Source organism: Triticum dicoccoides, chromosome 4B, assembly GCF_002162155.2.
Source record: "Triticum dicoccoides isolate Atlit2015 ecotype Zavitan chromosome 4B, WEW_v2.0, whole genome shotgun sequence".
Classification (NCBI taxonomy): Eukaryota; Viridiplantae; Streptophyta; class Magnoliopsida; order Poales; family Poaceae; genus Triticum; species Triticum dicoccoides.
The window spans coordinates 446,434,089-446,445,252 of record NC_041387.1 but is presented as its reverse complement, the minus strand read 5'-3'; positions in this window follow the sequence as shown (position 1 = coordinate 446,445,252).

Genomic DNA, 11,164 nt, shown 5'->3' with positions numbered 1-11,164 from the left:
TGGAAACCCTAGGGGTGGGGGGGCGCCCCACTTGACTTGGGGGCAAGTTCCCCCCCTTGCCCCCCCCTTGAGATGGGATCTCTAGGGGGCCGGCCACCCCCCAGGGCCCCTATATAAAGAGGGGGGAGGGAGGGAAGCCGCACTCCTGCTCCTGGCGCCTCCCTCTCCCTCTGCAACACCCCTCCCTCTCGTAGAGCTTGGCGAAGCCCTGCCGAGATCGCCGCTACTTCCACCACCACGCCATCGTGCTGCTGGATCTCCATCAACCTCTCCCTTCCCCTTGCCGGATCAAGAAGGAGGAGATGTCTTCCCCAACCATACGTGTGTTGAACGCGGAGGTGTCGTCCGTTCGGCACTAGGATCTTCGGTGATTTGGATCACGACGAGTACGACTCCCTCAACCTCATTCTCTTGAACGCTTCCGTGCGTGATCTACAAGGGTATGTAGATGCACTCCTCTCTCTCTCTCTCGTTGCTAGATGACTCCATAGATTGATCTTGGTGAAGCATAGAAATTTTTTATTTTCTGCAACGTTCCCCAACAGTGGTATCAGAGCTAGGTCTATGCGTAGTTTCTATGCACGAGTAGAACAGAAACTTGTTGTGGGCGTAGATGTTGTCAATTTTCTTGCCACTACTAGTCTTATCTTGTTTCAGCGGCATCGTGGGATGAAGCGACCCAGACCGACCTTACACGTACGCTTACGTGAGACAGGTTCCACCGACTGACATGCACTAGTCGCATAAGGTGGCTAGCGGGTGTCTGTCTCTCCCACTTTAGTCGGATAGGATTCGATGAAAAGGGTCCTTATGAAGGGTAAATAGAAATTGGCATATCACGTTGTGGTTTTACGTAGGTAAGAAACATTCTTGCTAGAAACCTATAGAAGCCACGTAAAAACATGCAACAACAATTAGAGGATGTCTAACTTGTTTTTGCAACATATGCCTTGTGATGTGATATGGCCAAAAGGATGTGATGAATGAAATATATGTGATGTATGAGATCGATCATGTTCTTGTAATAGGAATCAAGACTTGCATGTCGATGAGTATGACAACCGGCAGGAGCCATAGGAGTTGTCTTTATATTTTTTGTATGACCTGCGTGTCACTGAATAACGCCATGTAAATTACTTTACTTTATTGCTAAACACGTTAGCCATAGAAGTAGAAGTAATCGTTGGCGTGACAACTTCATGAAGACACGATGATGGAGATCATGATGATGGAGATCATGGTGTCATGCCGATGACGAAGATGATCATGGCGCCCCGAATATGGAGATCAAAGGAGCAATATGATATTGGACATATCATGTCACTATTTGATTGCATGTGATATTTATCATGTTTTGCTTCTTATTTGCTTAGTACGACGGTAGTAAATAAGATGGTCCCTTATAATAATTTCAAGAAAGTGTTCCCCCTAACTGTGCGCCGTTGCGAAAGTTTGTTGTTTCGAAGCACCACGTGATGATCGGGTGTGATAGATTCTAACGTTCACTTACAACGGGTGTAAGACAGATTTACACATGCAAAACACTTAGGTTGACTTGACGAGCCTAGCATGTACAGACATGGCCTCGGAACACAAGAGACCAAAAGGTCGAACATGAGTCGTATGGAAGATACGATCAACATGGAGATGTTCACCGATGATGACTAGTCCATCTCACGTGATGATCGGACACGGTCTAGTTGAGTCGGATCATGTATCACTTAGATGACTAGAGGGATGTCTAATCTGAGTGGGAGTTCATTAAATAATTTGATTAGATGAACTTAATTATCATGAAATTAGTCTAAAAACCTTTGCAAAATGTCTTGTAGATCAAATGGCCAACGCTCATGTCAACCTCAACTTCAACGCGTTCCTAGAGAAAACCAAGCTGAAAGATGATGGCAGCAACTATTCAAACTGGGTCTGGAACCTGAGGATCATCCTCATAGCTGCCAAGAAAGCATATGTCCTAGAAGGACCGCTAGGTGAAGCACCCATCCCAGAGAACCAAGACGTTATGAACGCTTGGTAGTCACGTGCTGATGATTACTCCCTCGTTCAGTGCGGCATGCTTTACAGCTTAGAACCGAGGCTCCAAAAGCGTTTTGAGCAACACGGAGCATATGAGAGGTTCGAAGAGCTGAAAATGGTTTTCCAAGCTCATGCCCGGGTCGAGAGATATGAAGTCTCTGACAAGTTCTACAGTTGTAAGATGGAGGAAAATAATTCTGTCAGTGAGCACATACTCAAAATGTCTGGGTTGCACAACCGCCTGTCCCAGCTGGACATTAACCTTCCAGACGAGGCGATCATTGACAGAATCCTTCAGTTGCTCCCACCTAGCTACAAGAGCTTTGTGATGAACTATAATATGCAGGGGATGGTGAAAACTATTCCTGAAGTATTTTCAATGCTGAAATCAACAGAGGTGGAAATCAAAAAGGAACATCAAGTGTTGATGGTCAATAAAACCACTAGTTTCAAGAAAGGCAAGGGTAAGAAGAACTTCAAGAAGGACGGCAAGGGAGTTGCCGCGCCCGGTAAGCCAGCTGTTGGGAAGAAGCCAAAGAATGGACCCAAACCTGAGACTGAGTGTTTTTATTGCAAGGGAAAGGGACACTGGAAGCGGAACTACCCCAAATACTTAGCAGACAAGAAGGCCGGCAACACTAAAGGTATATGTGATATACATGTAATTGATGTGTACCTTACCAGTACTCGTAGTAGCTCCTGGGTATTTGATACCGGTGCGGTTGCTCATATTTGTAACTCAAAGCAGGAGCTGCGGAATAAGCGGAGACTGGCGAAGGACGAGGTGACAATGCGCGTCGGGAATGGTTCCAAGGTCGATGTGATCGCTGTCGGCACGCTACCTCTACATTTACCTACGGGATTAGTTTTAAACCTCAATAATTGTTATTTAGTGCCAGCTTTGAGCATGAACATTGTATCTGGATCTCGTTTAATACGAGATGGCTACTCTTTAAATCCGAGAATAATGGTTGTTCTATTTATATGAGAGATATGTTTTATGGTCATGCCCCACTGGTCAATGGTTTATTCTTAATGAATCTCGAACGTGATGTTACACATATTCATAGTGTGAATACCAAAAGATGTAAGGTTGATAACGATAGTCCCACATACTTGTGGCACTGCCGCCTTGGTCACATTGGTGTCAAGCGCATGAAGAAGCTCCATGCTGATGGACTTTTAGAGTCTCTCGATTATGAATCATTTGACACATGCGAACCATGCCTCATGGGCAAAATGACCAAGACTCCATTCTCCAGAACAATGGAGCGAGCAACCAACTTATTGGAAATCATACATACTGATGTGTGCGGTCCAATGAGCGTTGAGGCTCGCAGAGGCTATCGTTATGTTCTCACTCTCACTGATGACTTGAGTAGATATGGGTATGTCTACTTGATGAAACACAAGTCTGAGACCTTTGAAAAGTTCAAGGAATTTCAGAATGAGGTGGAGAATCAACGTGACCAAAAGATAAAGTTCTTACAATCAGATCGTGGGGGAGAATATTTAAGTCACGAATTTGGTACGCACTTAAGGAAATGTGGAATCGTTTCACAGCTCACGCCGCTTGGAACACCTCAGCGTAACGGTATGTCCGAACGTCGTAATCGCACTCTATTGGAATGGTGCGATCTATGATGTCACTCACCGATTTATCGCTATCATTTTGGGGATACGCTCTAGAGACAGCTACATTCACTTTAAATAGGGCACCGTCTAAATCCGTTGGGACGACACCGTATGAATTATGGTTTGGGAAGAAATCTAAGCTGTCGTTTATAAAAGTTTGGGGATGCGATGCTTATGTCAAGAAACTTCAACCTGAAAAGCTCGAACCCAAGTCGGAAAAATGCGTCTTCATAGGATACCCTAAGGAAACCATTGGGTATACCTTCTACCTCAGATCCGAAGGCAAGATCTTTGTTGCCAAGAACGGGTCCTTTCTGGAGAAAGAGTTTCTCTCGAAAGAAGTAAGTGGGAGGAAAGTGGAACTTGATGAAGTACTACCTCTTGAACCGGAAAGTAGCACAGCTCAGGAAGATGTTCGTGTGGTGCCTGCACTGACTAGAGAGGAAGCTAATGATGATGATCAAGGTACTTCGGATCAAGTTACTACTGAACTTCGTAGGTCCACGAGGACACGTTCCACACCAGAGTGGTATGGAAACCATGTCCTGGAAATCATGTTGTTAGACAACGGTGAACCTTTGAACTATGAAGAAGCAATGGCAGGCCCAGATTCCAACAAATGGCTTGAAGCCATGCAATCCGAGATAGGATCCATGTATGAAAACAAAGTGTGGACTTTGACAGACTTGCCCGATGATCGGCGAGCGATAGAAAACAAATGGATCTTTAAGAAGAAGACGAACGCGGATGGTAATGTTACCATCTATAAAGCTCGACTTGTCGCTAAGGGTTATCGACAAGTTCAAGGGGTTGACTACAATGAGACTTTCTCTCCTGTAGCGAAGCTGAAGTCCGTCCGAATCATGTTAGCAATTGCCGCATACTATGATTATGAGATATGGCAAATGGACGTCAAAACGGCATTCCTTAACGGCCATCTTAAGGAAGAACTGTATATGATGCAGCCGGAAGGTTTTGTCAATCCTAAGAATGCTAACAAGGTATGCAAGCTCCAGCGCTCCATCTATGGGCTGGTGCAAGCATCTCGGAGTTGGAACATTCGCTTTAATGAAATGATCAAAGCGTTTGGGTTTATGCAGACTTATGGAGAAGCCTGCGTTTACAAGAAAGTGAGTGGGAGCTCTGTAGCATTTCTCATATTATATGTGGATGGCATACTTTTGATGGGAAATGATATAGAACTTTTGGACAACATTAAGGCCTACTTGAATAAGTGTTTTTCAATGAAGGACCTTGGAGAAGCTGCTTACATATTAGGCATCAAGATCTATAGAGATAGATCGAGATGCCTCATAGGTCTTTCACAAAGCACATACCTTGATAAGATATTGAAGAAGTTCAATATGGATCAGTCCAAGAAAGGGTTCTTGCCTGTGTTGCAAGGTGTGAAATTGAGCTTGGCTCAATGTCTGACCATGGCAGAAGATAGAGAAAAGGTGAGTGTCGTCCCCTATGCCTCAGCCATAGGGTCTATCATGTATGCCATGATGTGTACCAGACCTGATGTAAACCTTGCCGTAAGTTTGGTAGGAAGGTACCAAAGTAATCCCGGCATGGAACACTGGACAACGGTCAAGAATATCCTGAAGTACCTGAAAAGGACTAAGGATATGTTTCTCGTATATGGAGGTGACGAAGAGCTCGTCATAAAGGGTTATGTCGACGCTAGCTTCGACACAGATCTGGATGACTCTAAGTCACAAACCGGATACGTGTATATTTTGAATGGTGGGGCAGTAAGCTGGTGCAGTTGCAAGCAAAGCGTCGTGGTGGGATCTACATGTGAAGCGGAGTACATGGCAGCCTCAGAGGCAGCGCATGAAGCAATCTGGGTGAAGGAGTTCATCACCGACCTAGGAGTCATACCTAATGCGTCGGGGCCGATCACACTCTTCTGTGACAACATTGGAGCTATTGCCCTTACCAAGGAGCCCAGGTTTCACAAGAAGACCAGGCACATCAACCGTCGCTTCAACTCCATTCGTGAAAATGTTCAAGATGGAGACATAAATATTTGCAAAGTGCATATGGATCTGAATGTTGCAGATCTGTTGACTAAACCTCTTCCGCGAGCCAAACATGATCAACACCATAACTCTATGGGTGTTCGATTCATCACAATGTAACTAGATTATTGACTCTAGTGCAAGTGGGAGACTGTTGGAAATATGCCCTAGAGGCAATAATAAAATGGTTATTATTATATTTCCTTGTTCATGGTAATTGTCTTTTATTCATGCTATAATTGTGTTATCCGGAAATCGTAATACATGTGTGAATACATAGACCACAACATGTCCCTAGTGAGCCTCTAGTTGACTAGCTCGTTTATCAATAGATGGTCACGGTTTCCTGACCATGGACATTGGATGTCATTGATAACAGGATCACATCATTGGAAGAATGATGTGATGGACGAGACCCAATCCTAAGCATAGAACAAGATCGTGTAGTTCGTTTGCTAGAGCTTTTCCAATGTCAAGTATCATTTCCTTAGACCATGAGATCGTGTAACTCCTGGATGCCGTAGGAGTGCTTTGGGTGTACCAAACGTCACAACGTAACTGGGTGGCTATAAAGGTATACTACAGGTATCTCCGAAAGTGTCTGTTGGGTTGACACGGATCGAGACTGGGATTTGTCACTCCATATGATGGAGAGGTATCTCTGGGCCCACTCGGTAATGCATCATCATAATGAGCTCAATGTGACCAAGTGTTTGGTCACGGGATCATGCATTACGGTACGAGTAAAGTGACTTGCCGGTAACGAGATTGAACGAGGTATTAGGATACCGATGATCGAATCTCGGGCAAGTAACGTACCGATTGACAAAGGGAACTGTATATGGGATTACTTGAATCCTTGACATCGTGGTTCATCCGATGAGATCATCGAGGAGCATGTGGGAGCCAACATGGGTATCCAGATCCCGCTGTTGGTTATTGGCCGAAGAGTCGTCTCGGTCATGTCTGTGTGTCTCTCGAACCCGTAGGGTCTACACACTTAAGGTTCGGTGACGCTAGGGTTGTAGAGATACTAGTATGCGGTAACCCGAAAGTTGTTCGGAGTCCCGGATGAGATCCCGGATGTCACGAGGAGTTCCGGAATGGTCCAGAGGTGAAGAATTATATATAGGAAGTCCAGTTTCGGCCGTCGGGAAAGTTTCGGGGGTCACCGGTATTGTACCGGGACCACCGGAAGGGTCCCGGGGGTCCACCGGGTGGGGCCACCTATCTCGGAGGGCCCCATGGGCTGAAGTGGGGAAGGGAACCAGCCCCTAGTGGGCTGGTGCGCCCCCTTGGGCCTCCCCTGCGCCTAGGGTTGGAAACCCTAGGGGTGGGGGGGCGCCCCACTTGACTTGGGGGGCAAGTTCCCCCCCTTGCCCCCCCCCTTGAGATGCGATCTCTAGGGCGCTGGCCACCCCCCAGGGCCCCTATATAAAGAGGGGGGGAGGGCAGCCGCACCCCTGCTCCTGACGCCTTCCTCTCCCTCTACAACACCCCTCCCTCTCGTAGAGCTTGGGGAAGCCCTGTCGAGATCGCCGCTACTTCCACCACCACGCCGTCGTGCTGTTGGATATCCATCAACCTATCCCTTCCCCTTGCTGGATCAAGAAGGAGGAGACGTCTTCCCCAACCGTAGGTGTGTTGAACGCGGAGGTGACGTCCGTTCGGCACTAGGATCTTCGGTGATTTGGATCACGACGAGTACGACTCCCTCAACCCCGTTCTCTTGAACGCTTCCACGCGTGATCTACAAGGGTATGTAGATGCACTCCTCTCTCTCTCGTTGCTAGATGACTCCATAGATTGATCTTGGTGAAGCGTAGAATTTTTTTATTTTCTGCAACGTTCCCCAACAGCCTGGCCATGCGACACTGCGTAGCTCGGGGGTGAAGGCGCGGCAGCCTGAGGTGGCCGCCAGAGCCCTTTGCTGGTGCGGGGCTTGCTCCTAGAAATTCCCATGCGCCGCCGCTTGGAGCAGCGCGGGGTCTTGATGTGGTGGTGCAGGGATACGGTCATGGCGCGCCGGTCTGGGATCACGCGAGCACCTTCTTGGGGACGAGGGATTTCTTGGCAGCTCCTTTCTTGTCACGCGGGCGCCAGACGTGGAGGGTCTCGTCCTAGGGCCGCGCGCCTCGGAGCCAGGGCGCCTTCTTAGGGAGGAGGTGGCGGAGGCACCTCCTGATCCTCGCCTCCTGCGTAGGATGGAGGGCGAGGCAGCGAGAGAGATGGCGAAGGAGAGCCCCCTGCGGCACTGACGAGCTCGGTGATGCGGGCGAGCCAGTCCTCGTAGAGGTCGTCGACGGGATGGTAGTGCAGGAGCTCACGCGCCAGGAGCAGCACAGCATGCGCGTCCATGGGGGCGCGACGGGCGTGGGACGACGAATCGACTAGAGTCGGCGATGGGGTGGCGGTGCGGCCTTCCCGCCGCATCGAAGGATGCAGGGACGAGGCCTGCTGCTCGTTCCCCGCCGGGCCAGTGGCGGCGTTGGCGGCAGGCGATGGGGAACAACGGGGGCGTTCGCCGACGGGCGCCGTCTGGGTGACGCGGGTGGCGAGAGCAGCCCGACGCTCGGCGCAAGCCCGGTGAGCGTCAGCCATGGATATGACGGAAGATCAGACGCGACCAGCGGAAGAAAGATTCCGGCGCACCCCTACCTGGCACGCCAAATGTCGGATTTCGGGTTCCGGTAGACCCTTGAGGTTCGAACTCTGGGGTGCGCACGAAGATCTTTCCCCTACAAGCTCACGTTTCGAAGACTCGCAAGGAATCTAAGCTAGAAAGAAGAACACACAAGGGATACGAGGTTTATACTGGTTCGGGCCACCATTGTGGTGTAATACCCTACTCCAGTGTGTGGTGTGGTGGATTTCCTCAAGGGCTGATGATGAACAATACAAAGGGGGAACAACCTCACGAGGGGTTGTCCTTGAGCTGGTGCGATGAACTGCTTGGGTGAGTTCAATCGCTTCTCTCTCTCTCTCTTTCTCTCTGATCGCCCCCTTGCCTTGTGGTGGCTAGCTCTATTTATAGAGGAAGGCCCTGGGCCTCTTCCTAAATAATGAGCGGGAAGGGCGCCAACAATTGGCCATTTTGAAGGGGAACATCTAGTACACTTATCCTGACTAAAGCTGGTCTACGGCTGCAAAAGGCTCTGACTGTTGGGGAACGTAGTAATTTCAAAAAAAATCCTACGTACACGCAAGATCATGTTGATGGCATAGCAACGAGAGGGGAGAGTGTTGTCCACGTACCCTCGTAGATCGTAAGCGGAAGCGTTAGCACAACGCGGTTGATGTAGTCGTACGTCCTCACGATCCGACCGATCCAAGCACCGAACGTACGATACCTCCGAGTTCAGCACACGTTCAGCTCGATGACGATCCCCGGGCTCCGATCCAGCAAAGCTTCGGGGATGATTTCCGTCAGCACGACAGCGTGGTGACGATGATGATGCTCTACCGGCGCAGGGCTTCGCCTAAACTCCGCGACGATATGACCAAGGTGGAATATGGTGGAGGGGGCACCGCACACGGCTAAGGAACGATCCGTAGATCAACTTGTGTGTCTATGGGGTGCTCCCCACCCCCGTATATAAAGGAGCCAGGGGGAGGAGGCGGCCGGCCAAGGAGGGCGCGCCAAGGGGGGAGTCCTACTCCCACCGAGAGTAGGACTCCCTTCTTTCCTAGTTGGAATAGGAGAAGGGGGGGAAGAGGAGGAAGAGGGGAAGGAAAGGGGGGGCGCCGCCCCCTTCCCTTGTCCTATTTGGACTAGGAAGGGGAGGGGCTTGCGGCCCCCTCCTGCCTCCTTCCCTCTTCTCCCTCGAGGCCCATGTAGGCCCAATAACCCCCCGGGGGGTTCCGGTAACCTCCCGGTACTCCGGTAAAATGCCGATTTCACCCGAAACAATTCCGATGTCCAAATATAGGCTTCCAATATATCGATCTTTATGTATCGACCATTTTGAGACTCCTCGTTACGTCCGTGATCACATCCGGGACTCCGAACAAACTTCGGTACATCAAAACTTATAAACTCATAATAAAACTGTCATCGTAACGTTAAGCGTGCGGACCTTACGGGTTTGAGAACTATGTAGACATGACCTAGAACTATTCTCGGTCAATAACCAATAGCGGAACCTGGATGCCCATATTGGTTCCTACATATTCTACGAAGATCTTTATCGGTCAAACCGCATAACAACATACGTTGTTCCCTTTGTCATCGGTATGTTACTTGCCCGAGATTTGATCGTCAGTATCCAATACCTAGTTCAATCTCGTTACCGGCAAGTCTCTTTACTCGTTCCGTAATGCATCATCCCGTAACCAACTCATTTGGTCACATTGCTTGCAAGGCTTATAATGATGTGCATTACCGAGAGGGCCCAGAGATACCTCTCCGACAATCGGAGTGACAAAACCTAATCTCGAAATACGCCAACTCAACATGTATCTTCGGAGACACCTGTAGTACTCCTTTATAATCACCCAGTTATGTTGTGACGTTTGGTAGTACCCAAAGTGTTCCTCCGGTAAACGGGAGTTGCATAATTCTCATAGTTACAGGAACATGTATAAGTCATGAAGAAAGCAATAGCAATATACTAAACGATCAATTGCTAGGCTAACGGAATGGGTCATGTCAATCACATCATTCTCCTAATGATGTGATCCCATTAATCAAATGACAACACATGTCTATGGTTAGGAAACACAACCATCTTTGATTAATGAGCTAGTCAAGTAGAGGCATACTAGTGACTATATGTTTGTCTATGTATTCACACATGTATCATGTTTCCGGTTAATACAATTCTAGCATGAATAATAAACATTTATCATGATATGAGGAAATAAATAATAACTTTATTATTGCCTCTAGGGCATATTTCCTTCAGTCTCCCACTTACACTAGAGTCAATAATCTAGATTACATAGTAGTGATTCTAACACCCATGGAGTCTTGGTGCTGATCATGTTTTGCTCGTGAGAGTGGCTTAGTCAACGGGTCTGCAACATTCAGATCCATATGTATCTTGCAAATCTCTATGTCTCCCACTTGGACTTGGTCCCGAATGGAATTGAAGCGTCTCTTGATGTGCTTGGTCCTCTTGTGAAATCTGGATTCCTTTGCCAAGGCAATTGCACCAGTATTGTCACCGAAGATTTTCATTGGTCCCGATGCACTAGGTATGACACCTAGATCGGAAATGAACTCCTTCATCCAGACTCCTTCATTTGCTGCTTCTGAAGCAGCTATGTACTCCGCTTCACATGTAGATCCCGCCACGACGCTTTGTTTAGAACTGCACCAACTTACAGCTCCACCGTTTAATAAAAACATGTATCCGGTTTGCGATTTAGAATCGTCCGGATCAGTGTCAAAGCTTGCATCGACGTAACCATTTACGACTAGCTCTTTGTCACCTCCATATACGAGAAACATATCCTTAGTCCTTTTC